Genomic DNA, 26,044 nt, shown 5'->3' with positions numbered 1-26,044 from the left:
CTGTTGTAATAACATATTAAAACATGTAATGACGCATTCACTGACTGTTGTCTGCCTGGGCTTAACCATACAATTTTGGCTTGTACTCTGTGTTATACTCTCTCTATCTCTCTGTTTCTCAATATACTAACTGCACGGGAAACCCCCACCAGGGTGGGGGTTTAAGATAGAACACACTGACAACCCATAAATATACACTGCTCAAAACCCTTTGGGATGGGCTACAAAGACAAAGAACTCTGTCAAGAACCAATGGGGAAGCCACTGTGTTCTTGGGTACCTTCAATGCTGCAGAAATGACCAATCATTTGAATTTACCACAGGTGGACTCCAATCAAGTTGAAGAAACATCTCAAGGATGATCAATGGAAACAGGATGGACCTGAGCTCAATTTCCAGCCTCATAGCAAAGGGTCTGAAAACGTACGTAAATAAGGTATTTTTAAAATATTTAATGGGTATTATGGCTCTTTCTGTGGTACTCAATTTGGGATATTATGTGAGGTAGACATGAGAAGCCGGGAATTATCGTGTGCAGCCGGAACTTGGAAGAGGCTTGGTGGTTCCAAACTTCTTCTATTTAAGAGTGATGGAAGCCACTGTGTTCTTGGGTACCTTCAATGCTGCAGAAATGACCAATCATTTGAATTTACCACAGGTGGACTCCAATCAAGTTGAAGAAACATCTCAAGGATGATCAATGGAAACAGGATGGACCTGAGCTCAATTTCCAGCCTCATAGCAAAGGGTCTGAAAATGTATGTAAATAAGGTATTTTTAAAATATTTTTTTCATTAATAAAAACTATATGTTATCGCTTTGTCATTATGTGGTATTGTGTGTAGATAGATTTTATTTTATTTCATCCATTTTAGTATAAGGCTGTAACGTAACAAAATGTGGAAAAAAGTAAGGGGTCTGAAAACTTTCCGAATGCACTGTACCTATGCAGGCTAGCTTCTTTTCCTTTGCTAGCCAGCCAACTAAATCTATCACACAATCACATCAAGCAGCTGAAATGACAGAAAACGATCTACATTTTTGTTTGTTTTACCTTGGATTATATTGCCATTTCTTTGGATATATCCATTACAATGACCCTGATAAATGAATTTGCCTGGCTCAGAGAAGCTGTCAGTCTGGTCACATTCATACAGATCGCATGGTGGAGGTCCCCAAAAAAACGGCAACATTGATCCACAGGTCGGAGAGGTAGACAGCAAGGTTTAGACAAACCTCAACTGTTTCAAACCAAATGCTAGCCTCTGGGCATTGGGAAATATTGAATATTACAAAATGTTTCCGCCCGGTTTCGAACCGGGGACCTTTCGCGTGTGAGGCGAACGTGATAACCACTACACTACGGAAACCGAATGATTGGAAAACTAAGGGTGTGACTGACTTTCGCGTGTGAGGCGAACGTGATAACCAATACACTACTGAAACTAAAGTCTGAATAGCAAATACTGAGAAGTGCGAAGGACCAATTTGTTAAAATGTGTTTCCGCCCGGTCTCGAACCGGGGACCTTTCGCGTGTTAGGCGAACGTGATAACCACTACACTACGGAAACCCAATGAGTGGAATACTAAGGGTGTGGCTGACTTTGGCTGGGTGGGACATTTATCGCTCTCAGAACCTAATGAAATCAGAAATTACTTAGTCAATTAATTAAACAATAAGGCTTGAGAAGCCGGGAATTATTGTGTGCAGCGGCTCTTGGAAGAGGCTTGGTGGTTCAAAACTTCTTCCATTTAAGAGTGATGGAAGCCACTGTGTTCTTGGGTACCTTCAATGCTGCAGAAATGACCAATCATTTGAATTTACCACAGGTGGACTCCAATCAAGTTGAAGAAACATCTCAAGGATGATCAATGGAAACAGGATGGACCTGAGCTCAATTTCCAGCCTCATAGCAAAGGGTCTGAAAACGTACGTAAATAAGGTATTTTTAAAATATTTAATGGGTATTATGGCTCTTTCTGTGGTACTCAATTTGGGATATTATGTGAGGTAGACATGAGAAGCCGGGAATTATCGTGTGCAGCCGGAACTTGGAAGAGGCTTGGTGGTTCCAAACTTCTTCTATTTAAGAGTGATGGAAGCCACTGTGTTCTTGGGTACCTTCAATGCTGCAGAAATGACCAATCATTTGAATTTACCACAGGTGGACTCCAATCAAGTTGAAGAAACATCTCAAGGATGATCAATGGAAACAGGATGGACCTGAGCTCAATTTCCAGCCTCATAGCAAAGGGTCTGAAAATGTATGTAAATAAGGTATTTTTAAAATATTTTTTTCATTAATAAAAACTATATGTTATCGCTTTGTCATTATGTGGTATTGTGTGTAGATAGATTTTATTTTATTTCATCCATTTTAGTATAAGGCTGTAACGTAACAAAATGTGGAAAAAAGTAAGGGGTCTGAAAACTTTCCGAATGCACTGTACCTATGCAGGCTAGCTTCTTTTCCTTTGCTAGCCAGCCAACTAAATCTATCACACAATCACATCAAGCAGCTGAAATGACAGAAAACGATCTACATTTTTGTTTGTTTTACCTTGGATTATATTGCCATTTCTTTGGATATATCCATTACAATGACCCTGATAAATGAATTTGCCTGGCTCAGAGAAGCTGTCAGTCTGGTCACATTCATACAGATCGCATGGTGGAGGTCCCCAAAAAAACGGCAACATTGATCCACAGGTCGGAGAGGTAGACAGCAAGGTTTAGACAAACCTCAACTGTTTCAAACCAAATGCTAGCCTCTGGGCATTGGGAAATATTGAATATTACAAAATGTTTCCGCCCGGTTTCGAACCGGGGACCTTTCGCGTGTGAGGCGAACGTGATAACCACTACACTACGGAAACCGAATGATTGGAAAACTAAGGGTGTGACTGACTTTCGCGTGTGAGGCGAACGTGATAACCAATACACTACTGAAACTAAAGTCTGAATAGCAAATACTGAGAAGTGCGAAGGACCAATTTGTTAAAATGTGTTTCCGCCCGGTCTCGAACCGGGGACCTTTCGCGTGTTAGGCGAACGTGATAACCACTACACTACGGAAACCCAATGAGTGGAATACTAAGGGTGTGGCTGACTTTGGCTGGGTGGGACATTTATCGCTCTCAGAACCTAATGAAATCAGAAATTACTTAGTCAATTAATTAAACAATAAGGCTTGAGAAGCCGGGAATTATTGTGTGCAGCGGCTCTTGGAAGAGGCTTGGTGGTTCAAAACTTCTTCCATTTAAGAGTGATGGAAGCCACTGTGTTCTTGGGTACCTTCAATGCTGCAGAAATGACCAATCATTTGAATTTACCACAGGTGGACTCCAATCAAGTTGAAGAAACATCTCAAGGATGATCAATGGAAACAGGATGGACCTGAGCTCAATTTCCAGCCTCATAGCAAAGGGTCTGAAAACGTACGTAAATAAGGTATTTTTAAAATATTTAATGGGTATTATGGCTCTTTCTGTGGTACTCAATTTGGGATATTATGTGAGGTAGACATGAGAAGCCGGGAATTATCGTGTGCAGCCGGAACTTGGAAGAGGCTTGGTGGTTCCAAACTTCTTCTATTTAAGAGTGATGGAAGCCACTGTGTTCTTGGGTACCTTCAATGCTGCAGAAATGACCAATCATTTGAATTTACCACAGGTGGACTCCAATCAAGTTGAAGAAACATCTCAAGGATGATCAATGGAAACAGGATGGACCTGAGCTCAATTTCCAGCCTCATAGCAAAGGGTCTGAAAATGTATGTAAATAAGGTATTTTTAAAATATTTTTTTCATTAATAAAAACTATATGTTATCGCTTTGTCATTATGTGGTATTGTGTGTAGATAGATTTTATTTTATTTCATCCATTTTAGTATAAGGCTGTAACGTAACAAAATGTGGAAAAAAGTAAGGGGTCTGAAAACTTTCCGAATGCACTGTACCTATGCAGGCTAGCTTCTTTTCCTTTGCTAGCCAGCCAACTAAATCTATCACACAATCACATCAAGCAGCTGAAATGACAGAAAACGATCTACATTTTTGTTTGTTTTACCTTGGATTATATTGCCATTTCTTTGGATATATCCATTACAATGACCCTGATAAATGAATTTGCCTGGCTCAGAGAAGCTGTCAGTCTGGTCACATTCATACAGATCGCATGGTGGAGGTCCCCAAAAAAACGGCAACATTGATCCACAGGTCGGAGAGGTAGACAGCAAGGTTTAGACAAACCTCAACTGTTTCAAACCAAATGCTAGCCTCTGGGCATTGGGAAATATTGAATATTACAAAATGTTTCCGCCCGGTTTCGAACCGGGGACCTTTCGCGTGTGAGGCGAACGTGATAACCACTACACTACGGAAACCGAATGATTGGAAAACTAAGGGTGTGACTGACTTTCGCGTGTGAGGCGAACGTGATAACCAATACACTACTGAAACTAAAGTCTGAATAGCAAATACTGAGAAGTGCGAAGGACCAATTTGTTAAAATGTGTTTCCGCCCGGTCTCGAACCGGGGACCTTTCGCGTGTTAGGCGAACGTGATAACCACTACACTACGGAAACCCAATGAGTGGAATACTAAGGGTGTGGCTGACTTTGGCTGGGTGGGACATTTATCGCTCTCAGAACCTAATGAAATCAGAAATTACTTAGTCAATTAATTAAACAATAAGGCTTGAGAAGCCGGGAATTATTGTGTGCAGCGGCTCTTGGAAGAGGCTTGGTGGTTCAAAACTTCTTCCATTTAAGAGTGATGGAAGCCACTGTGTTCTTGGGTACCTTCAATGCTGCAGAAATGACCAATCATTTGAATTTACCACAGGTGGACTCCAATCAAGTTGAAGAAACATCTCAAGGATGATCAATGGAAACAGGATGGACCTGAGCTCAATTTCCAGCCTCATAGCAAAGGGTCTGAAAACGTACGTAAATAAGGTATTTTTAAAATATTTAATGGGTATTATGGCTCTTTCTGTGGTACTCAATTTGGGATATTATGTGAGGTAGACATGAGAAGCCGGGAATTATCGTGTGCAGCCGGAACTTGGAAGAGGCTTGGTGGTTCCAAACTTCTTCTATTTAAGAGTGATGGAAGCCACTGTGTTCTTGGGTACCTTCAATGCTGCAGAAATGACCAATCATTTGAATTTACCACAGGTGGACTCCAATCAAGTTGAAGAAACATCTCAAGGATGATCAATGGAAACAGGATGGACCTGAGCTCAATTTCCAGCCTCATAGCAAAGGGTCTGAAAATGTATGTAAATAAGGTATTTTTAAAATATTTTTTTCATTAATAAAAACTATATGTTATCGCTTTGTCATTATGTGGTATTGTGTGTAGATAGATTTTATTTTATTTCATCCATTTTAGTATAAGGCTGTAACGTAACAAAATGTGGAAAAAAGTAAGGGGTCTGAAAACTTTCCGAATGCACTGTACCTATGCAGGCTAGCTTCTTTTCCTTTGCTAGCCAGCCAACTAAATCTATCACACAATCACATCAAGCAGCTGAAATGACAGAAAACGATCTACATTTTTGTTTGTTTTACCTTGGATTATATTGCCATTTCTTTGGATATATCCATTACAATGACCCTGATAAATGAATTTGCCTGGCTCAGAGAAGCTGTCAGTCTGGTCACATTCATACAGATCGCATGGTGGAGGTCCCCAAAAAAACGGCAACATTGATCCACAGGTCGGAGAGGTAGACAGCAAGGTTTAGACAAACCTCAACTGTTTCAAACCAAATGCTAGCCTCTGGGCATTGGGAAATATTGAATATTACAAAATGTTTCCGCCCGGTTTCGAACCGGGGACCTTTCGCGTGTGAGGCGAACGTGATAACCACTACACTACGGAAACCGAATGATTGGAAAACTAAGGGTGTGACTGACTTTCGCGTGTGAGGCGAACGTGATAACCAATACACTACTGAAACTAAAGTCTGAATAGCAAATACTGAGAAGTGCGAAGGACCAATTTGTTAAAATGTGTTTCCGCCCGGTCTCGAACCGGGGACCTTTCGCGTGTTAGGCGAACGTGATAACCACTACACTACGGAAACCCAATGAGTGGAATACTAAGGGTGTGGCTGACTTTGGCTGGGTGGGACATTTATCGCTCTCAGAACCTAATGAAATCAGAAATTACTTAGTCAATTAATTAAACAATAAGGCTTGAGAAGCCGGGAATTATTGTGTGCAGCGGCTCTTGGAAGAGGCTTGGTGGTTCAAAACTTCTTCCATTTAAGAGTGATGGAAGCCACTGTGTTCTTGGGTACCTTCAATGCTGCAGAAATGACCAATCATTTGAATTTACCACAGGTGGACTCCAATCAAGTTGAAGAAACATCTCAAGGATGATCAATGGAAACAGGATGGACCTGAGCTCAATTTCCAGCCTCATAGCAAAGGGTCTGAAAACGTACGTAAATAAGGTATTTTTAAAATATTTAATGGGTATTATGGCTCTTTCTGTGGTACTCAATTTGGGATATTATGTGAGGTAGACATGAGAAGCCGGGAATTATCGTGTGCAGCCGGAACTTGGAAGAGGCTTGGTGGTTCCAAACTTCTTCTATTTAAGAGTGATGGAAGCCACTGTGTTCTTGGGTACCTTCAATGCTGCAGAAATGACCAATCATTTGAATTTACCACAGGTGGACTCCAATCAAGTTGAAGAAACATCTCAAGGATGATCAATGGAAACAGGAACTTGGAAGAGGCTTGGTGGTTCATGAGAAGCCGGGAAACTTCTTCTTGGTGGTTCCATTCTTCTAAGAGTGATGGAAGCCACTGTGTTCTTGGGTACCTTCAATGCTGCAGAAATGACCAATCATTTGAATTTACCACAGGTGGACTCCAATCAAGTTGAAGAAACATCTCAAGGATGATCAATGGAAACAGGATGGACCTGAGCTCAATTTCCAGCCTCATAGCAAAGGGTCTGAAAATGTATGTAAATAAGGTATTTTTAAAATATTTTTTTCATTAATAAAAACTATATGTTATCGCTTTGTCATTATGTGGTATTGTGTGTAGATAGATTTTATTTTATTTCATCCATTTTAGTATAAGGCTGTAACGTAACAAAATGTGGAAAAAAGTAAGGGGTCTGAAAACTTTCCGAATGCACTGTACCTATGCAGGCTAGCTTCTTTTCCTTTGCTAGCCAGCCAACTAAATCTATCACACAATCACATCAAGCAGCTGAAATGACAGAAAACGATCTACATTTTTGTTTGTTTTACCTTGGATTATATTGCCATTTCTTTGGATATATCCATTACAATGACCCTGATAAATGAATTTGCCTGGCTCAGAGAAGCTGTCAGTCTGGTCACATTCATACAGATCGCATGGTGGAGGTCCCCAAAAAAACGGCAACATTGATCCACAGGTCGGAGAGGTAGACAGCAAGGTTTAGACAAACCTCAACTGTTTCAAACCAAATGCTAGCCTCTGGGCATTGGGAAATATTGAATATTACAAAATGTTTCCGCCCGGTTTCGAACCGGGGACCTTTCGCGTGTGAGGCGAACGTGATAACCACTACACTACGGAAACCGAATGATTGGAAAACTAAGGGTGTGACTGACTTTCGCGTGTGAGGCGAACGTGATAACCAATACACTACTGAAACTAAAGTCTGAATAGCAAATACTGAGAAGTGCGAAGGACCAATTTGTTAAAATGTGTTTCCGCCCGGTCTCGAACCGGGGACCTTTCGCGTGTTAGGCGAACGTGATAACCACTACACTACGGAAACCCAGTGAGTGGAATACTAAGGGTGTGGCTGACTTTGGCTGGGTGGGACATTTATCGCTCTCAGAACCTAATGAAATCAGAAATTACTTAGTCAATTAATTAAACAATAAGGCTTGAGAAGCCGGGAATTATTGTGTGCAGCGGCTCTTGGAAGAGGCTTGGTGGTTCAAAACTTCTTCCATTTAAGAGTGATGGAAGCCACTGTGTTCTTGGGTACCTTCAATGCTGCAGAAATGACCAATCATTTGAATTTACCACAGGTGGACTCCAATCAAGTTGAAGAAACATCTCAAGGATGATCAATGGAAACAGGATGGACCTGAGCTCAATTTCCAGCCTCATAGCAAAGGGTCTGAAAACGTACGTAAATAAGGTATTTTTAAAATATTTAATGGGTATTATGGCTCTTTCTGTGGTACTCAATTTGTGGATATTATGTGAGATAGATGATTTTAAGCCATTAGTATAAGGCTGTAACGTAACAAAATGTGGAAAAAAGTAAGGGGTCTGAAAACTTTCCGAATGCACTGATCACACAATCACATCAAGCAGCTGAAATGACAGAAAACGATCTACATTTTTGTTTGTTTTACCTTGGATTATATTGCCATTTCTTTGGATATATCCATTACAATGACCCTGATAAATGAATTTGCCTGGCTCAGAGAAGCTGTCAGTCTGGTCACATTCATACAGATCGCATGGTGGAGGTCCCCAAAAAAACGGCAACATTGATCCACAGGTCGGAGAGGTAGACAGCAAGGTTTAGACAAACCTCAACTGTTTCAAACCAAATGCTAGCCTCTGGGCATTGGGAAATATTGAATATTACAAAATGTTTCCGCCCGGTTTCGAACCGGGGACCTTTCGCGTGTGAGGCGAACGGATAACCACTACACTACGTCTGATAACCGAAGGACTACACTACCGGAAAGGCGAACCCAATACGGAAACCCAATGTGGAATACTAAGGGTGTGGCTGACTTTGGCTGGGTGGGACATTTATCGCTCTCAGAACCTAATATTACTTAGTCAATTAATTAAACAATAAGGCTTGAGAAGCCGGGAATTATTGTGTGCAGCGGCTCTTGGAAGAGGCTTGGTGGTTCAAAACTTCTTCCATTTAAGAGTGATGGAAGCCACTGTGTTCTTGGGTACCTTCAATGCTGCAGAAATGACCAATCATTTGAATTTACCACAGGTGGACTCCAATCAAGTTGAAGAAACATCTCAAGGATGATCAATGGAAACAGGATGGACCTGAGCTCAATTTCCAGCCTCATAGCAAAGGGTCTGAAAACGTACGTAAATAAGGTATTTTTAAAATATTTAATGGGTATTATGGCTCTTTCTGTGGTACTCAATTTGGGATATTATGTGAGGTAGACATGAGAAGCCGGGAATTATCGTGTGCAGCCGGAACTTGGAAGAGGCTTGGTGGTTCCAAACTTCTTCTATTTAAGAGTGATGGAAGCCACTGTGTTCTTGGGTACCTTCAATGCTGCAGAAATGACCAATCATTTGAATTTACCACAGGTGGACTCCAATCAAGTTGAAGAAACATCTCAAGGATGATCAATGGAAACAGGATGGACCTGAGCTCAATTTCCAGCCTCATAGCAAAGGGTCTGAAAATGTATGTAAATAAGGTATTTTTAAAATATTTTTTTCATTAATAAAAACTATATGTTATCGCTTTGTCATTATGTGGTATTGTGTGTAGATAGATTTTATTTTATTTCATCCATTTTAGTATAAGGCTGTAACGTAACAAAATGTGGAAAAAAGTAAGGGGTCTGAAAACTTTCCGAATGCACTGTACCTATGCAGGCTAGCTTCTTTTCCTTTGCTAGCCAGCCAACTAAATCTATCACACAATCACATCAAGCAGCTGAAATGACAGAAAACGATCTACATTTTTGTTTGTTTTACCTTGGATTATATTGCCATTTCTTTGGATATATCCATTACAATGACCCTGATAAATGAATTTGCCTGGCTCAGAGAAGCTGTCAGTCTGGTCACATTCATACAGATCGCATGGTGGAGGTCCCCAAAAAAACGGCAACATTGATCCACAGGTCGGAGAGGTAGACAGCAAGGTTTAGACAAACCTCAACTGTTTCAAACCAAATGCTAGCCTCTGGGCATTGGGAAATATTGAATATTACAAAATGTTTCCGCCCGGTTTCGAACCGGGGACCTTTCGCGTGTGAGGCGAACGTGATAACCACTACACTACGGAAACCGAATGATTGGAAAACTAAGGGTGTGACTGACTTTCGCGTGTGAGGCGAACGTGATAACCAATACACTACTGAAACTAAAGTCTGAATAGCAAATACTGAGAAGTGCGAAGGACCAATTTGTTAAAATGTGTTTCCGCCCGGTCTCGAACCGGGGACCTTTCGCGTGTTAGGCGAACGTGATAACCACTACACTACGGAAACCCAATGAGTGGAATACTAAGGGTGTGGCTGACTTTGGCTGGGTGGGACATTTATCGCTCTCAGAACCTAATGAAATCAGAAATTACTTAGTCAATTAATTAAACAATAAGGCTTGAGAAGCCGGGAATTATTGTGTGCAGCGGCTCTTGGAAGAGGCTTGGTGGTTCAAAACTTCTTCCATTTAAGAGTGATGGAAGCCACTGTGTTCTTGGGTACCTTCAATGCTGCAGAAATGACCAATCATTTGAATTTACCACAGGTGGACTCCAATCAAGTTGAAGAAACATCTCAAGGATGATCAATGGAAACAGGATGGACCTGAGCTCAATTTCCAGCCTCATAGCAAAGGGTCTGAAAACGTACGTAAATAAGGTATTTTTAAAATATTTAATGGGTATTATGGCTCTTTCTGTGGTACTCAATTTGGGATATTATGTGAGGTAGACATGAGAAGCCGGGAATTATCGTGTGCAGCCGGAACTTGGAAGAGGCTTGGTGGTTCCAAACTTCTTCTATTTAAGAGTGATGGAAGCCACTGTGTTCTTGGGTACCTTCAATGCTGCAGAAATGACCAATCATTTGAATTTACCACAGGTGGACTCCAATCAAGTTGAAGAAACATCTCAAGGATGATCAATGGAAACAGGATGGACCTGAGCTCAATTTCCAGCCTCATAGCAAAGGGTCTGAAAATGTATGTAAATAAGGTATTTTTAAAATATTTTTTTCATTAATAAAAACTATATGTTATCGCTTTGTCATTATGTGGTATTGTGTGTAGATAGATTTTATTTTATTTCATCCATTTTAGTATAAGGCTGTAACGTAACAAAATGTGGAAAAAAGTAAGGGGTCTGAAAACTTTCCGAATGCACTGTACCTATGCAGGCTAGCTTCTTTTCCTTTGCTAGCCAGCCAACTAAATCTATCACACAATCACATCAAGCAGCTGAAATGACAGAAAACGATCTACATTTTTGTTTGTTTTACCTTGGATTATATTGCCATTTCTTTGGATATATCCATTACAATGACCCTGATAAATGAATTTGCCTGGCTCAGAGAAGCTGTCAGTCTGGTCACATTCATACAGATCGCATGGTGGAGGTCCCCAAAAAAACGGCAACATTGATCCACAGGTCGGAGAGGTAGACAGCAAGGTTTAGACAAACCTCAACTGTTTCAAACCAAATGCTAGCCTCTGGGCATTGGGAAATATTGAATATTACAAAATGTTTCCGCCCGGTTTCGAACCGGGGACCTTTCGCGTGTGAGGCGAACGTGATAACCACTACACTACGGAAACCGAATGATTGGAAAACTAAGGGTGTGACTGACTTTCGCGTGTGAGGCGAACGTGATAACCAATACACTACTGAAACTAAAGTCTGAATAGCAAATACTGAGAAGTGCGAAGGACCAATTTGTTAAAATGTGTTTCCGCCCGGTCTCGAACCGGGGACCTTTCGCGTGTTAGGCGAACGTGATAACCACTACACTACGGAAACCCAATGAGTGGAATACTAAGGGTGTGGCTGACTTTGGCTGGGTGGGACATTTATCGCTCTCAGAACCTAATGAAATCAGAAATTACTTAGTCAATTAATTAAACAATAAGGCTTGAGAAGCCGGGAATTATTGTGTGCAGCGGCTCTTGGAAGAGGCTTGGTGGTTCAAAACTTCTTCCATTTAAGAGTGATGGAAGCCACTGTGTTCTTGGGTACCTTCAATGCTGCAGAAATGACCAATCATTTGAATTTACCACAGGTGGACTCCAATCAAGTTGAAGAAACATCTCAAGGATGATCAATGGAAACAGGATGGACCTGAGCTCAATTTCCAGCCTCATAGCAAAGGGTCTGAAAACGTACGTAAATAAGGTATTTTTAAAATATTTAATGGGTATTATGGCTCTTTCTGTGGTACTCAATTTGGGATATTATGTGAGGTAGACATGAGAAGCCGGGAATTATCGTGTGCAGCCGGAACTTGGAAGAGGCTTGGTGGTTCCAAACTTCTTCTATTTAAGAGTGATGGAAGCCACTGTGTTCTTGGGTACCTTCAATGCTGCAGAAATGACCAATCATTTGAATTTACCACAGGTGGACGGAAATAAGGTATTTTTAAAATATTTAATGGGTATTATGGCTCTTTCTGTGGTACTCAATTTGGGATATTATGTGAGGTAGACATGAGAAGCCGGGAATTATCGTGTGCAGCCGGAACTTGGAAGAGGCCAATCAAGTTGAAGAAACATCTCAAGGACTCCAATCAAGATCTCAAGGATGATCAATGAAACAGGATGGACCTGAGCTCAATTTCCAGCCTCATAGCAAAGGGTCTGAAAATGTATGTAAATAAGGTATTTTTAAAATATTTTTTTCATTAATAAAAACTATATGTTATCGCTTTGTCATTATGTGGTATTGTGTGTAGATAGATTTTATTTTATTTCATCCATTTTAGTATAAGGCTGTAACGTAACAAAATGTGGAAAAAAGTAAGGGGTCTGAAAACTTTCCGAATGCACTGTACCTATGCAGGCTAGCTTCTTTTCCTTTGCTAGCCAGCCAACTAAATCTATCACACAATCACATCAAGCAGCTGAAATGACAGAAAACGATCTACATTTTTGTTTGTTTTACCTTGGATTATATTGCCATTTCTTTGGATATATCCATTACAATGACCCTGATAAATGAATTTGCCTGGCTCAGAGAAGCTGTCAGTCTGGTCACATTCATACAGATCGCATGGTGGAGGTCCCCAAAAAAACGGCAACATTGATCCACAGGTCGGAGAGGTAGACAGCAAGGTTTAGACAAACCTCAACTGTTTCAAACCAAATGCTAGCCTCTGGGCATTGGGAAATATTGAATATTACAAAATGTTTCCGCCCGGTTTCGAACCGGGGACCTTTCGCGTGTGAGGCGAACGTGATAACCACTACACTACGGAAACCGAATGATTGGAAAACTAAGGGTGTGACTGACTTTCGCGTGTGAGGCGAACGTGATAACCAATACACTACTGAAACTAAAGTCTGAATAGCAAATACTGAGAAGTGCGAAGGACCAATTTGTTAAAATGTGTTTCCGCCCGGTCTCGAACCGGGGACCTTTCGCGTGTTAGGCGAACGTGATAACCACTACACTACGGAAACCCAATGAGTGGAATACTAAGGGTGTGGCTGACTTTGGCTGGGTGGGACATTTATCGCTCTCAGAACCTAATGAAATCAGAAATTACTTAGTCAATTAATTAAACAATAAGGCTTGAGAAGCCGGGAATTATTGTGTGCAGCGGCTCTTGGAAGAGGCTTGGTGGTTCAAAACTTCTTCCATTTAAGAGTGATGGAAGCCACTGTGTTCTTGGGTACCTTCAATGCTGCAGAAATGACCAATCATTTGAATTTACCACAGGTGGACTCCAATCAAGTTGAAGAAACATCTCAAGGATGATCAATGGAAACAGGATGGACCTGAGCTCAATTTCCAGCCTCATAGCAAAGGGTCTGAAAACGTACGTAAATAAGGTATTTTTAAAATATTTAATGGGTATTATGGCTCTTTCTGTGGTACTCAATTTGGGATATTATGTGAGGTAGACATGAGAAGCCGGGAATTATCGTGTGCAGCCGGAACTTGGAAGAGGCTTGGTGGTTCCAAACTTCTTCTATTTAAGAGTGATGGAAGCCACTGTGTTCTTGGGTACCTTCAATGCTGCAGAAATGACCAATCATTTGAATTTACCACAGGTGGACTCCAATCAAGTTGAAGAAACATCTCAAGGATGATCAATGGAAACAGGATGGACCTGAGCTCAATTTCCAGCCTCATAGCAAAGGGTCTGAAAATGTATGTAAATAAGGTATTTTTAAAATATTTTTTTCATTAATAAAAACTATATGTTATCGCTTTGTCATTATGTGGTATTGTGTGTAGATAGATTTTATTTTATTTCATCCATTTTAGTATAAGGCTGTAACGTAACAAAATGTGGAAAAAAGTAAGGGGTCTGAAAACTTTCCGAATGCACTGTACCTATGCAGGCTAGCTTCTTTTCCTTTGCTAGCCAGCCAACTAAATCTATCACACAATCACATCAAGCAGCTGAAATGACAGAAAACGATCTACATTTTTGTTTGTTTTACCTTGGATTATATTGCCATTTCTTTGGATATATCCATTACAATGACCCTGATAAATGAATTTGCCTGGCTCAGAGAAGCTGTCAGTCTGGTCACATTCATACAGATCGCATGGTGGAGGTCCCCAAAAAAACGGCAACATTGATCCACAGGTCGGAGAGGTAGACAGCAAGGTTTAGACAAACCTCAACTGTTTCAAACCAAATGCTAGCCTCTGGGCATTGGGAAATATTGAATATTACAAAATGTTTCCGCCCGGTTTCGAACCGGGGACCTTTCGCGTGTGAGGCGAACGTGATAACCACTACACTACGGAAACCGAATGATTGGAAAACTAAGGGTGTGACTGACTTTCGCGTGTGAGGCGAACGTGATAACCAATACACTACTGAAACTAAAGTCTGAATAGCAAATACTGAGAAGTGCGAAGGACCAATTTGTTAAAATGTGTTTCCGCCCGGTCTCGAACCGGGGACCTTTCGCGTGTTAGGCGAACGTGATAACCACTACACTACGGAAACCCAATGAGTGGAATACTAAGGGTGTGGCTGACTTTGGCTGGGTGGGACATTTATCGCTCTCAGAACCTAATGAAATCAGAAATTACTTAGTCAATTAATTAAACAATAAGGCTTGAGAAGCCGGGAATTATTGTGTGCAGCGGCTCTTGGAAGAGGCTTGGTGGTTCAAAACTTCTTCCATTTAAGAGTGATGGAAGCCACTGTGTTCTTGGGTACCTTCAATGCTGCAGAAATGACCAATCATTTGAATTTACCACAGGTGGACTCCAATCAAGTTGAAGAAACATCTCAAGGATGATCAATGGAAACAGGATGGACCTGAGCTCAATTTCCAGCCTCATAGCAAAGGGTCTGAAAACGTACGTAAATAAGGTATTTTTAAAATATTTAATGGGTATTATGGCTCTTTCTGTGGTACTCAATTTGGGATATTATGTGAGGTAGACATGAGAAGCCGGGAATTATCGTGTGCAGCCGGAACTTGGAAGAGGCTTGGTGGTTCCAAACTTCTTCTATTTAAGAGTGATGGAAGCCACTGTGTTCTTGGGTACCTTCAATGCTGCAGAAATGACCAATCATTTGAATTTACCACAGGTGGACTCCAATCAAGTTGAAGAAACATCTCAAGGATGATCAATGGAAACAGGATGGACCTGAGCTCAATTTCCAGCCTCATAGCAAAGGGTCTGAAAATGTATGTAAATAAGGTATTTTTAAAATATTTTTTTCATTAATAAAAACTATATGTTATCGCTTTGTCATTATGTGGTATTGTGTGTAGATAGATTTTATTTTATTTCATCCATTTTAGTATAAGGCTGTAACGTAACAAAATGTGGAAAAAAGTAAGGGGTCTGAAAACTTTCCGAATGCACTGTACCTATGCAGGCTAGCTTCTTTTCCTTTGCTAGCCAGCCAACTAAATCTATCACACAATCACATCAAGCAGCTGAAATGACAGAAAACGATCTACATTTTTGTTTGTTTTACCTTGGATTATATTGCCATTTCTTTGGATATATCCATTACAATGACCCTGATAAATGAATTTGCCTGGCTCAGAGAAGCTGTCAGTCTGGTCACATTCATACAGATCGCATGGTGGAGGTCCCCAAAAAAACGGCAACATTGATCCACAGGTCGGAGAGGTAGACAGCAAGGTTTAGACAAACCTCAACTGTTTCAAACCAAATGCTAGCCTCTGGGCATTGGGAAATATTGAATATTACAAAATGTTTCCGCCCGGTTTCGAACCGGGGACCTTTCGCGTGTGAGGCGAACGTGATAACCACTACACTACGGAAACCGAATGATTGGAAAACTAAGGGTGTGACTGACTTTCGCGTGTGAGGCGAACGTGATAACCAATACACTACTGAAACTAAAGTCTGAATAGCAAATACTGAGAAGTGCGAAGGACCAATTTGTTAAAATGTGTTTCCGCCCGGTCTCGAACCGGGGACCTTTCGCGTGTTAGGCGAACGTGATAACCACTACACTACGGAAACCCAATGAGTGGAATACTAAGGGTGTGGCTGACTTTGGCTGGGTGGGACATTTATCGCTCTCAGAACCTAATGAAATCAGAAATTACTTAGTCAATTAATTAAACAATAAGGCTTGAGAAGCCGGGAATTATTGTGTGCAGCGGCTCTTGGAAGAGGCTTGGTGGTTCAAAACTTCTTCCATTTAAGAGTGATGGAAGCCACTGTGTTCTTGGGTACCTTCAATGCTGCAGAAATGACCAATCATTTGAATTTACCACAGGTGGACTCCAATCAAGTTGAAGAAACATCTCAAGGATGATCAATGGAAACAGGATGGACCTGAGCTCAATTTCCAGCCTCATAGCAAAGGGTCTGAAAACGTACGTAAATAAGGTATTTTTAAAATATTTAATGGGTATTATGGCTCTTTCTGTGGTACTCAATTTGGGATATTATGTGAGGTAGACATGAGAAGCCGGGAATTATCGTGTGCAGCCGGAACTTGGAAGAGGCTTGGTGGTTCCAAACTTCTTCTATTTAAGAGTGATGGAAGCCACTGTGTTCTTGGGTACCTTCAATGCTGCAGAAATGACCAATCATTTGAATTTACCACAGGTGGACTCCAATCAAGTTGAAGAAACATCTCAAGGATGATCAATGGAAACAGGATGGACCTGAGCTCAATTTCCAGCCTCATAGCAAAGGGTCTGAAAATGTATGTAAATAAGGTATTTTTAAAATATTTTTTTCATTAATAAAAACTATATGTTATCGCTTTGTCATTATGTGGTATTGTGTGTAGATAGATTTTATTTTATTTCATCCATTTTAGTATAAGGCTGTAACGTAACAAAATGTGGAAAAAAGTAAGGGGTCTGAAAACTTTCCGAATGCACTGTACCTATGCAGGCTAGCTTCTTTTCCTTTGCTAGCCAGCCAACTAAATCTATCACACAATCACATCAAGCAGCTGAAATGACAGAAAACGATCTACATTTTTGTTTGTTTTACCTTGGATTATATTGCCATTTCTTTGGATATATCCATTACAATGACCCTGATAAATGAATTTGCCTGGCTCAGAGAAGCTGTCAGTCTGGTCACATTCATACAGATCGCATGGTGGAGGTCCCCAAAAAAACGGCAACATTGATCCACAGGTCGGAGAGGTAGACAGCAAGGTTTAGACAAACCTCAACTGTTTCAAACCAAATGCTAGCCTCTGGGCATTGGGAAATATTGAATATTACAAAATGTTTCCGCCCGGTTTCGAACCGGGGACCTTTCGCGTGTGAGGCGAACGTGATAACCACTACACTACGGAAACCGAATGATTGGAAAACTAAGGGTGTGACTGACTTTCGCGTGTGAGGCGAACGTGATAACCAATACACTACTGAAACTAAAGTCTGAATAGCAAATACTGAGAAGTGCGAAGGACCAATTTGTTAAAATGTGTTTCCGCCCGGTCTCGAACCGGGGACCTTTCGCGTGTTAGGCGAACGTGATAACCACTACACTACGGAAACCCAATGAGTGGAATACTAAGGGTGTGGCTGACTTTGGCTGGGTGGGACATTTATCGCTCTCAGAACCTAATGAAATCAGAAATTACTTAGTCAATTAATTAAACAATAAGGCTTGAGAAGCCGGGAATTATTGTGTGCAGCGGCTCTTGGAAGAGGCTTGGTGGTTCAAAACTTCTTCCATTTAAGAGTGATGGAAGCCACTGTGTTCTTGGGTACCTTCAATGCTGCAGAAATGACCAATCATTTGAATTTACCACAGGTGGACTCCAATCAAGTTGAAGAAACATCTCAAGGATGATCAATGGAAACAGGATGGACCTGAGCTCAATTTCCAGCCTCATAGCAAAGGGTCTGAAAACGTACGTAAATAAGGTATTTTTAAAATATTTAATGGGTATTATGGCTCTTTCTGTGGTACTCAATTTGGGATATTATGTGAGGTAGACATGAGAAGCCGGGAATTATCGTGTGCAGCCGGAACTTGGAAGAGGCTTGGTGGTTCCAAACTTCTTCTATTTAAGAGTGATGGAAGCCACTGTGTTCTTGGGTACCTTCAATGCTGCAGAAATGACCAATCATTTGAATTTACCACAGGTGGACTCCAATCAAGTTGAAGAAACATCTCAAGGATGATCAATGGAAACAGGATGGACCTGAGCTCAATTTCCAGCCTCATAGCAAAGGGTCTGAAAATGTATGTAAATAAGGTATTTTTAAAATATTTTTTTCATTAATAAAAACTATATGTTATCGCTTTGTCATTATGTGGTATTGTGTGTAGATAGATTTTATTTTATTTCATCCATTTTAGTATAAGGCTGTAACGTAACAAAATGTGGAAAAAAGTAAGGGGTCTGAAAACTTTCCGAATGCACTGTACCTATGCAGGCTAGCTTCTTTTCCTTTGCTAGCCAGCCAACTAAATCTATCACACAATCACATCAAGCAGCTGAAATGACAGAAAACGATCTACATTTTTGTTTGTTTTACCTTGGATTATATTGCCATTTCTTTGGATATATCCATTACAATGACCCTGATAAATGAATTTGCCTGGCTCAGAGAAGCTGTCAGTCTGGTCACATTCATACAGATCGCATGGTGGAGGTCCCCAAAAAAACGGCAACATTGATCCACAGGTCGGAGAGGTAGACAGCAAGGTTTAGACAAACCTCAACTGTTTCAAACCAAATGCTAGCCTCTGGGCATTGGGAAATATTGAATATTACAAAATGTTTCCGCCCGGTTTCGAACCGGGGACCTTTCGCGTGTGAGGCGAACGTGATAACCACTACACTACGGAAACCGAATGATTGGAACTAAGGGTGTGACTGACTTTCGCGTGTGAGGCGAATGAAACTAAAGTGGAATACTGAGAAGCGAAGGTGTTAAAACGTGACTTTCTCGCGTTTCGCGTGAGGCGAACATGATAACCAATACACTACTGAAACCGAAAATTGGACAACTAAGGGTGTGACTGAATAGCAGCCAGCCAACTAAATCTATCACACAATCACATCAAGCAGCTGAAATGACAGAAAACGATCTACATTTTTGTTTGTTTTACCTTGGATTATATTGCCATTTCTTTGGATATATCCATTACAATGACCCTGATAAATGAATTTGCCTGGCTCAGAGAAGCTGTCAGTCTGGTCACATTCATACAGATCGCATGGTGGAGGTCCCCAAAAAAACGGCAACATTGATCCACAGGTCGGAGAGGTAGACAGCAAGGTTTAGACAAACCTCAACTGTTTCAAACCAAATGCTAGCCTCTGGGCATTGGGAAATATTGAATATTACAAAATGTTTCCGCCCGGTTTCGAACCGGGGACCTTTCGCGTGTGAGGCGAACGTGATAACCACTGCACTACTGACTTTCGCGTGTGAGGCGAACGTGATAACCAATACACTACTGAAACTAAAGTCTGAATAGCAAATACTGAGAAGTGCGAAGGACCAATTTGTTAAAATGTGTTTACGCCCGGTCTCGAACCGGGGACCTTTCACGTGTTAGGCGAACGTGATAACCACTACACTACAGAAACCCAATGAGTGGAACACTAAGGGTGTGGCTGACTTTGGCTGGGTGGGACATTTATCGCTCTCAGAACCTAATGAAATCAGAAATTACTTAGTCAATTAATTAAACAATAAGGCTTGAGAAGCCGGGAATTATTGTGTGCAGTGGCTCTTGGAAGAGGCTTGGTGGTTCAAAACTTCTTCCATTTAAGAGTGATGGAAGCCACTGTGTTCTTGGTTACCTTCAATGCTGCAGAAATGACCAATCATTTGAATTTACCACAGGTGGACTCCAATCAAGTTGAAGAAACATCTCAAGGATGATCAATGGAAACAGGATGGACCTGAGCTCAATTTCCAGCCTCATAGCAAAGGGTCTGAAAACGTACGTAAATAAGGTATTTTTAAAATATTTAATGGGTATTATGGCTCTTTCTGTGGTACTCAATTTGGGATATTATGTGAGGTAGACATGAGAAGCCGGGAATTATCGTGTGCAGCCGGAACTTGGAAGAGGCTTGGTGGTTCCAAACTTCTTCTATTTAAGAGTGATGGAAGCCACTGTGTTCTTGGGTACCTTCAATGCTGCAGAAATGACCAATCATTTGAATTTACCACAGGTGGACTCCAATCAAGTTGAAGAAACATCTCAAGGATGATCAATGGAAACAGGATGGACCTGAGCTCAATTTCCAGCCTCATAGCAAAGGGTCTGAAAATGTATGTAAATAAGGTATTTTTAAAATATTTTTTTCATTAATAAAAACTATATGTTATCGCTTTGTCATTATGTGGTATTGTGTGTAGATAGATTTTATTTTATTTCATCCATTTTAGTATAAGGCTGTAACGTAACAAAATGTGGAAAAAAGTAAGGGGTCTGAAAACTTTCCTAATGCACTGTACCTATGCAGGCTAGCTTCTTTTCCTTTGCTAGCCAGCCAACTAAATCTATCACACAATCACATCAAGCAGCTGAAATGACAGAAAACGATCTACATTTTTGTTTGTTTTACCTTGGATTATATTGCCATTTCTTTGGATATATCCATTACAATGACCCTGATAAATGAATTTGCCTGGCTCAGAGAAGCTGTCAGTCTGGTCACATTCATACAGATCGCATGGTGGAGGTCCCCAAAAAAACGTCAACATTGATCCACAGGTCGGAGAGGTAGACAGCAAGGTTTAGACAAACCTCAACTGTTTCAAACCAAATGCTAGCCTCTGGGCATTGGGAAATATTGAATATTACAAAATGTTTCCGCCCGGTTTCGAACCGGGGACCTTTCCGCGTGTAAGGCGAACGTGATAACCACTACACTACGGACACCGAATGATTGGAATACTAAGGGTGTGAGTGACTTTCGCGTGTGAGGCGAACGTGATAACCAATACACTACTGAAACTAAAGTCTGAATAGCAAATCTATCACACAATCACATCAAGCAGCTGAAATGACAGAAAACGATCTACATTTTTGTTTGTTTTACCTTGGATTATATTGCCATTTCTTTGGATATATCCATTACAATGACCCTGATAAATGAATTTGCCTGGCTCAGAGAAGCTGTCAGTCTGGTCACATTCATACAGATCGCATGGTGGAGGTCCCCAAAAAAACGGCAACATTGATCCACAGGTCGGAGAGGTAGACAGCAAGGTTTAGACAAACCTCAACTGTTTCAAACCAAATGCTAGCCTCTGGGCATTGGGAAATATTGAATATTACAAAATGTTTCTGCCCGGTTTCGAACCGGGGACCTTTCGCGTGTGAGGCGAACGTGATAACCACTGCACTACTGAAACTAAAGTCTGAATAGCAAATACTGAGAAGTGCGAAGGACCAATTTGTTAAAACGTGTTTACGCCCGGTCTCGAACCGGGGACCTTTCACGTGTTAGGCGAACGTGATAACCAGTACACTACAGAAACCCAATGATTGGAACACTAAGGGTGTGGCTGACTTTGGCTGGGTGGGACATTTATCGCTCTCAGAACCTAATGAAATCAGAAATTACTTAGTCAATTAATTAAACAATAAGGCTTGAGAAGCCGGGAATTATTGTGTGCAGTGGCTCTTGAAAGAGGCTTGGTGGTTCAAAACTTCTTCCATTTAAGAGTGATGGAAGCCACTGTGTTCTTGGTTACCTTCAATGCTGCAGAAATGACCAATCATTTGAATTTACCACAGGTGGACTCCAATCAAGTTGAAGAAACATCTCAAGGATGATCAATGGAAACAGGATGGACCTGAGCTCAATTTCCAGCCTCATAGCAAAGGGTCTGAAAACGTACGTAAATAAGGTATTTTTAAAATATTTAATGGGTATTATGGCTCTTTCTGTGGTACTCAATTTGGGATATTATGTGAGGTAGACATGAGAAGCCGGGAATTATCGTGTGCAGCCGGAACTTGGAAGAGGCTTGGTGGTTCAAAACTTCTTCTATTTAAGAGTGATGGAAGCCACTGTGTTCTTGGGTACCTTCAATGCTGCAGAAATGACCAATCATTTGAATTTACCACAGGTGGACTCCAATCAAGTTGAAGAAACATCTCAAGGATGATCAATGGAAACAGGATGGACCTGAGCTCAATTTCCAGCCTCATAGCAAAGGGTCTGAAAATGTATGTAAATAAGGTATTTTTAAAATATTTTTTTCATTAATAAAAACTATATGTTATCGCTTTGTCATTATGTGGTATTGTGTGTAGATAGATTTTATTTTATTTCATCCATTTTAGTATAAGGCTGTAACGTAACAAAATGTGGAAAAAAGTAAAGGGTCTGAAAACTTTCCGAATGCACTGTACCTATGCAGGCTAGCTTCTTTTCCTTTGCTAGCCAGCCAACTAAATCTATCACACAATCACATCAAGCAGCTGAAATGACAGAAAACGATCTACATTTTTGTTTGTTTTACCTTGGATTATATTGCCATTTCTTTGGATATATCCATTACAATGACCCTGATAAATGAATTTGCCTGGCTCAGAGAAGCTGTCAGTCTGGTCACATTCATACAGATCGCATGGTGGAGGTCCCCAAAAAAACGGCAACATTGATCCACAGAGAGGTAGACAGCAAGGTTTAGACAAACCTCAACTGTTTCAAACCAAATGCTAGCCTCTGGGCATTGGGAAATATTGAATATTACAAAATGTTTCCGGCCGGTTTCGAAACCGTCTGAATAGCAAATACTGACGAAGGACCAATTTCGCGTGTGTTAGGCGAACGTGATAACCACTACACTACGGAAACCCAATGAGTGGAGTACTAAGGGTGTGGCTGACTTTGGCTGGGTGGGACATTTATCGCTCTCAGAACCTAATGAAATCAGAAATGACTTAGTCAATTAATTAAACAATAAGGCTTGAGAAGCCGGGAATTATTGTGTGCAGCGGCTCTTGGAAGAGGCTTGGTGGTTCAAAACTTCTTCCATTTAAGAGTGATGGAAGCCACTGTGTTCTTGGGTACCTTCAATGCTGCAGAAATGACCAATCATTTGAATTTACCACAGTTGGACTCCAATCAAGTTGAAGAAACATCTCAAGGATGATCAATGGAAACAGGATGGACCTGAGCTCAATTTCCAGCCTCATAGCAAATGGTCTGAAAACGTACGTAAATAAGGTATTTTAAAAATATTTAAATGGTATTATGGCTCTTTCTGTGATACTCAATTTGGGATATTATGTGAGGTAGACATGAGAAGCCGGGTATTATCGTGTGCAGCCGGAACTTGGAAGAGGCTTGGTGGTTCCAAACTTCTTCTATTTAAGAGTGATGGAAGCCACTGTGTTCTTGGGTACCTTCAATGCTGCAGAAATGACCAATCATTTGAATTTATCACAGGTGGACTCCAATCAAGTTGAAGAAACATCTCAAGGATGATCAATGGAAACAGGATGGACCTGAGCTCAATTTCCAGCCTCATAGCAAAGGGTCTGAAAACGTACGTAAATAAGGTATTTTTAAAATATTTAATGGGTATTATGGCTCTTTCTGTGGTACTCAATTTGGGATATTATGTGAGGTAGACATGAGAAGCCGGGAATTATCGTGTGCAGCCGGAACTTGGAAGAGGCTTGGTGGTTCCAAACTTCTTCTATTTAAGAGTGATGGAAGCCACTGTGTTCTTGGGTACCTTCAATGCTGCAGAAATGACCAATCATTTGAATTTACCACAGGTGGACTCCAATCAAGTTGAAGAAACATCTCAAGGATGATCAATGGAAACAGGATGGACCTGAGCTCAATTTCCAGCCTCATAGCAAAGGGTCTGAAAATGTATGTAAATAAGGTATTTTTTAAATATTTTTTTCATTAATAAAAACTATATGTTATCGCTTTGTCATTATGTGGTATTGTGTGTAGATAGATTTTATTTTATTTCATCCATTTTAGTATAAGGCTGTAACGTAACAAAATGTGGAAAAAAGTAAAGGGTCTGAAAACTTTCCGAATGCACTGTACCTATGCAGGCTAGCTTCTTTTCCTTTGCTAGCCAGCCAACTAAATCTATCACACAATCACATCAAGCAGCTGAAATGACAGAAAACGATCTACATTTTTGTTTGTTTTACCTTGGATTATATTGCCATTTCTTTGGATATATCCATTACAATGACCCTGATAAATGAATTTGCCTGGCTCAGAGAAGCTGTCAGTCTGGTCACATTCATACAGATCGCATGGTGGAGGTCCCCAAAAAAACGGCAACATTGATCCACATGTCGGAGAGGTAGACAGCAAGGTTTAGACAAACCTCAACTGTTTCAAACCAAATGCTAGCCTCTGGGCATTGGGAAATATTGAATATTACAAAATGTTTCCGCCCGGTTTCGAACCGGGGACCTTTCGCGTGTGAGGCGAACGTGATAACCACTCACTGAATATTGGAAAACTACTGTGAAGTGCGAAGGACCAATTTATTGAAAATGTGTTTCCGCCCGGTCTCGAACCGGGGACCTTTCGCGTGTTAGGCGAACGTGATAACCACTACACTACGGAAACCCAATGAGTGGAGTACTAAGGGTGTGGCTGACTTTGGCTGGGTGGGACATTTATCGCTCTCAGAACCTAATGAAATCAGAAATGACTTAGTCAATTAATTAAACAATAAGGCTTGAGAAGCCGGGAATTATTGTGTGCAGTGGCTCTTGAAAGAGGCTTGGTGGTTCAAAACTTCTTCCATTTAAGAGTGATGGAAGCCACTGTGTTCTTGGTTACCTTCAATGCTGCAGAAATGACCAATCATTTGAATTTACCACAGGTGGACTCCAATCAAGTTGAAGAAACATCTCAAGGATGATCAATGGGAAACAGGATGGACCTGAACTCAATTTCCAGCCTCATAGCAAAGGGTCTGAAAACGTACGTAAATAAGGTATTTTTAAAATATTTAATGGGTATTATGGCTCTTTCTGTGGTACTCAATTTGGGATATTATGTGAGGTAGACATGAGAAGCCGGGAATTATCGTGTGCAGCCGGAACTTGGAAGAGGCTTGGTGGTTCAAAACTTCTTCTATTTAAGAGTGATGGAAGCCACTGTGTTCTTGGGTACCTTCAATGCTGCAGAAATGACCAATCATTTGAATTTACCACAGGTGGACTCCAATCAAGTTGAAGAAACATCTCAAGGATGATCAATGGAAACAGGATGGACCTGAGCTCAATTTCCAGCCTCATAGCAAAGGGTCTGAAAACGTACGTAAATAAGGTATTTTTAAAATATTTAATGGGTATTATGGCTCTTTCTGTGGTACTCAATTTGGGATATTATGTGAGGTAGACATGAGAAGCCGGGAATTATCGTGTGCAGCCGGAACTTGGAAGAGGCTTGGTGGTTCCAAACTTCTTCTATTTAAGAGTGATGGAAGCCACTGTGTTCTTGGGTACCTTCAATGCTGCAGAAATGACCAATCATTTGAATTTACCACAGGTGGACTCCAATCAAGTTGAAGAAACATCTCAAGGATGATCAATGGAAACAGGATGGACCTGAGCTCAATTTCCAGCCTCATAGCAAAGGGTCTGAAAATGTATGTAAATAAGGTATTTTTTAAATATTTTTTTCA

General features: G+C 40.8%; 28 non-coding genes across 28 annotated transcripts; all 28 read right to left on the bottom strand.

Annotated features, from left to right (window-relative positions):
* Positions 1-1,297: 1,297 nt before the first annotated feature.
* On the bottom strand, positions 1,298-1,370 carry trnav-cac (transfer RNA valine (anticodon CAC)). The gene has a single exon. It is a non-coding gene; the product is annotated as a tRNA-Val (tRNA).
* Positions 1,371-1,499: 129 nt separating this feature from the next.
* trnav-aac (transfer RNA valine (anticodon AAC)) lies at positions 1,500-1,572 on the bottom strand. Its single transcript has one exon. It is a non-coding gene; the product is annotated as a tRNA-Val (tRNA).
* Positions 1,573-2,805: 1,233 nt separating this feature from the next.
* Positions 2,806-2,878, bottom strand: trnav-cac (transfer RNA valine (anticodon CAC)). Its single transcript has one exon. It is a non-coding gene; the product is annotated as a tRNA-Val (tRNA).
* Positions 2,879-3,007: 129 nt separating this feature from the next.
* trnav-aac (transfer RNA valine (anticodon AAC)) lies at positions 3,008-3,080 on the bottom strand. Its single transcript has one exon. It is a non-coding gene; the product is annotated as a tRNA-Val (tRNA).
* Positions 3,081-4,313: 1,233 nt separating this feature from the next.
* Positions 4,314-4,386, bottom strand: trnav-cac (transfer RNA valine (anticodon CAC)). The gene has a single exon. It is a non-coding gene; the product is annotated as a tRNA-Val (tRNA).
* A 129-nt stretch (positions 4,387-4,515) lies between these two features.
* trnav-aac (transfer RNA valine (anticodon AAC)) lies at positions 4,516-4,588 on the bottom strand. Its single transcript has one exon. It is a non-coding gene; the product is annotated as a tRNA-Val (tRNA).
* Positions 4,589-5,821: 1,233 nt separating this feature from the next.
* Positions 5,822-5,894, bottom strand: trnav-cac (transfer RNA valine (anticodon CAC)). The gene has a single exon. It is a non-coding gene; the product is annotated as a tRNA-Val (tRNA).
* Positions 5,895-6,023: 129 nt separating this feature from the next.
* Positions 6,024-6,096, bottom strand: trnav-aac (transfer RNA valine (anticodon AAC)). Its single transcript has one exon. It is a non-coding gene; the product is annotated as a tRNA-Val (tRNA).
* Positions 6,097-7,524: 1,428 nt separating this feature from the next.
* Positions 7,525-7,597, bottom strand: trnav-cac (transfer RNA valine (anticodon CAC)). The gene has a single exon. It is a non-coding gene; the product is annotated as a tRNA-Val (tRNA).
* Positions 7,598-7,726: 129 nt separating this feature from the next.
* Positions 7,727-7,799, bottom strand: trnav-aac (transfer RNA valine (anticodon AAC)). The gene has a single exon. It is a non-coding gene; the product is annotated as a tRNA-Val (tRNA).
* Positions 7,800-9,973: 2,174 nt separating this feature from the next.
* trnav-cac (transfer RNA valine (anticodon CAC)) lies at positions 9,974-10,046 on the bottom strand. The gene has a single exon. It is a non-coding gene; the product is annotated as a tRNA-Val (tRNA).
* A 129-nt stretch (positions 10,047-10,175) lies between these two features.
* trnav-aac (transfer RNA valine (anticodon AAC)) lies at positions 10,176-10,248 on the bottom strand. The gene has a single exon. It is a non-coding gene; the product is annotated as a tRNA-Val (tRNA).
* Positions 10,249-11,481: 1,233 nt separating this feature from the next.
* On the bottom strand, positions 11,482-11,554 carry trnav-cac (transfer RNA valine (anticodon CAC)). The gene has a single exon. It is a non-coding gene; the product is annotated as a tRNA-Val (tRNA).
* A 129-nt stretch (positions 11,555-11,683) lies between these two features.
* On the bottom strand, positions 11,684-11,756 carry trnav-aac (transfer RNA valine (anticodon AAC)). Its single transcript has one exon. It is a non-coding gene; the product is annotated as a tRNA-Val (tRNA).
* A 1,380-nt stretch (positions 11,757-13,136) lies between these two features.
* trnav-cac (transfer RNA valine (anticodon CAC)) lies at positions 13,137-13,209 on the bottom strand. The gene has a single exon. It is a non-coding gene; the product is annotated as a tRNA-Val (tRNA).
* Positions 13,210-13,338: 129 nt separating this feature from the next.
* Positions 13,339-13,411, bottom strand: trnav-aac (transfer RNA valine (anticodon AAC)). The gene has a single exon. It is a non-coding gene; the product is annotated as a tRNA-Val (tRNA).
* Positions 13,412-14,644: 1,233 nt separating this feature from the next.
* trnav-cac (transfer RNA valine (anticodon CAC)) lies at positions 14,645-14,717 on the bottom strand. Its single transcript has one exon. It is a non-coding gene; the product is annotated as a tRNA-Val (tRNA).
* A 129-nt stretch (positions 14,718-14,846) lies between these two features.
* Positions 14,847-14,919, bottom strand: trnav-aac (transfer RNA valine (anticodon AAC)). The gene has a single exon. It is a non-coding gene; the product is annotated as a tRNA-Val (tRNA).
* A 1,233-nt stretch (positions 14,920-16,152) lies between these two features.
* Positions 16,153-16,225, bottom strand: trnav-cac (transfer RNA valine (anticodon CAC)). Its single transcript has one exon. It is a non-coding gene; the product is annotated as a tRNA-Val (tRNA).
* Positions 16,226-16,354: 129 nt separating this feature from the next.
* Positions 16,355-16,427, bottom strand: trnav-aac (transfer RNA valine (anticodon AAC)). The gene has a single exon. It is a non-coding gene; the product is annotated as a tRNA-Val (tRNA).
* A 1,233-nt stretch (positions 16,428-17,660) lies between these two features.
* trnav-cac (transfer RNA valine (anticodon CAC)) lies at positions 17,661-17,733 on the bottom strand. Its single transcript has one exon. It is a non-coding gene; the product is annotated as a tRNA-Val (tRNA).
* Positions 17,734-17,862: 129 nt separating this feature from the next.
* trnav-aac (transfer RNA valine (anticodon AAC)) lies at positions 17,863-17,935 on the bottom strand. Its single transcript has one exon. It is a non-coding gene; the product is annotated as a tRNA-Val (tRNA).
* Positions 17,936-19,168: 1,233 nt separating this feature from the next.
* Positions 19,169-19,241, bottom strand: trnav-cac (transfer RNA valine (anticodon CAC)). The gene has a single exon. It is a non-coding gene; the product is annotated as a tRNA-Val (tRNA).
* Positions 19,242-19,745: 504 nt separating this feature from the next.
* On the bottom strand, positions 19,746-19,816 carry trnav-cac (transfer RNA valine (anticodon CAC)). Its single transcript has one exon. It is a non-coding gene; the product is annotated as a tRNA-Val (tRNA).
* Positions 19,817-19,913: 97 nt separating this feature from the next.
* trnav-aac (transfer RNA valine (anticodon AAC)) lies at positions 19,914-19,986 on the bottom strand. The gene has a single exon. It is a non-coding gene; the product is annotated as a tRNA-Val (tRNA).
* A 1,233-nt stretch (positions 19,987-21,219) lies between these two features.
* Positions 21,220-21,293, bottom strand: trnav-uac (transfer RNA valine (anticodon UAC)). The gene has a single exon. It is a non-coding gene; the product is annotated as a tRNA-Val (tRNA).
* Positions 21,294-21,696: 403 nt separating this feature from the next.
* On the bottom strand, positions 21,697-21,769 carry trnav-cac (transfer RNA valine (anticodon CAC)). Its single transcript has one exon. It is a non-coding gene; the product is annotated as a tRNA-Val (tRNA).
* Positions 21,770-24,905: 3,136 nt separating this feature from the next.
* On the bottom strand, positions 24,906-24,978 carry trnav-aac (transfer RNA valine (anticodon AAC)). The gene has a single exon. It is a non-coding gene; the product is annotated as a tRNA-Val (tRNA).
* Between the last annotated feature and the right edge of the window lie 1,066 nt (positions 24,979-26,044).

This window comes from Oncorhynchus clarkii, unplaced genomic scaffold (assembly GCF_045791955.1).
Source record: "Oncorhynchus clarkii lewisi isolate Uvic-CL-2024 unplaced genomic scaffold, UVic_Ocla_1.0 unplaced_contig_10113_pilon_pilon, whole genome shotgun sequence".
Classification (NCBI taxonomy): domain Eukaryota; kingdom Metazoa; phylum Chordata; class Actinopteri; order Salmoniformes; family Salmonidae; genus Oncorhynchus; species Oncorhynchus clarkii.
The sequence above is the reverse complement of the archived record's forward strand: the minus strand, read 5'-3'. Positions and strand labels throughout refer to the sequence as shown.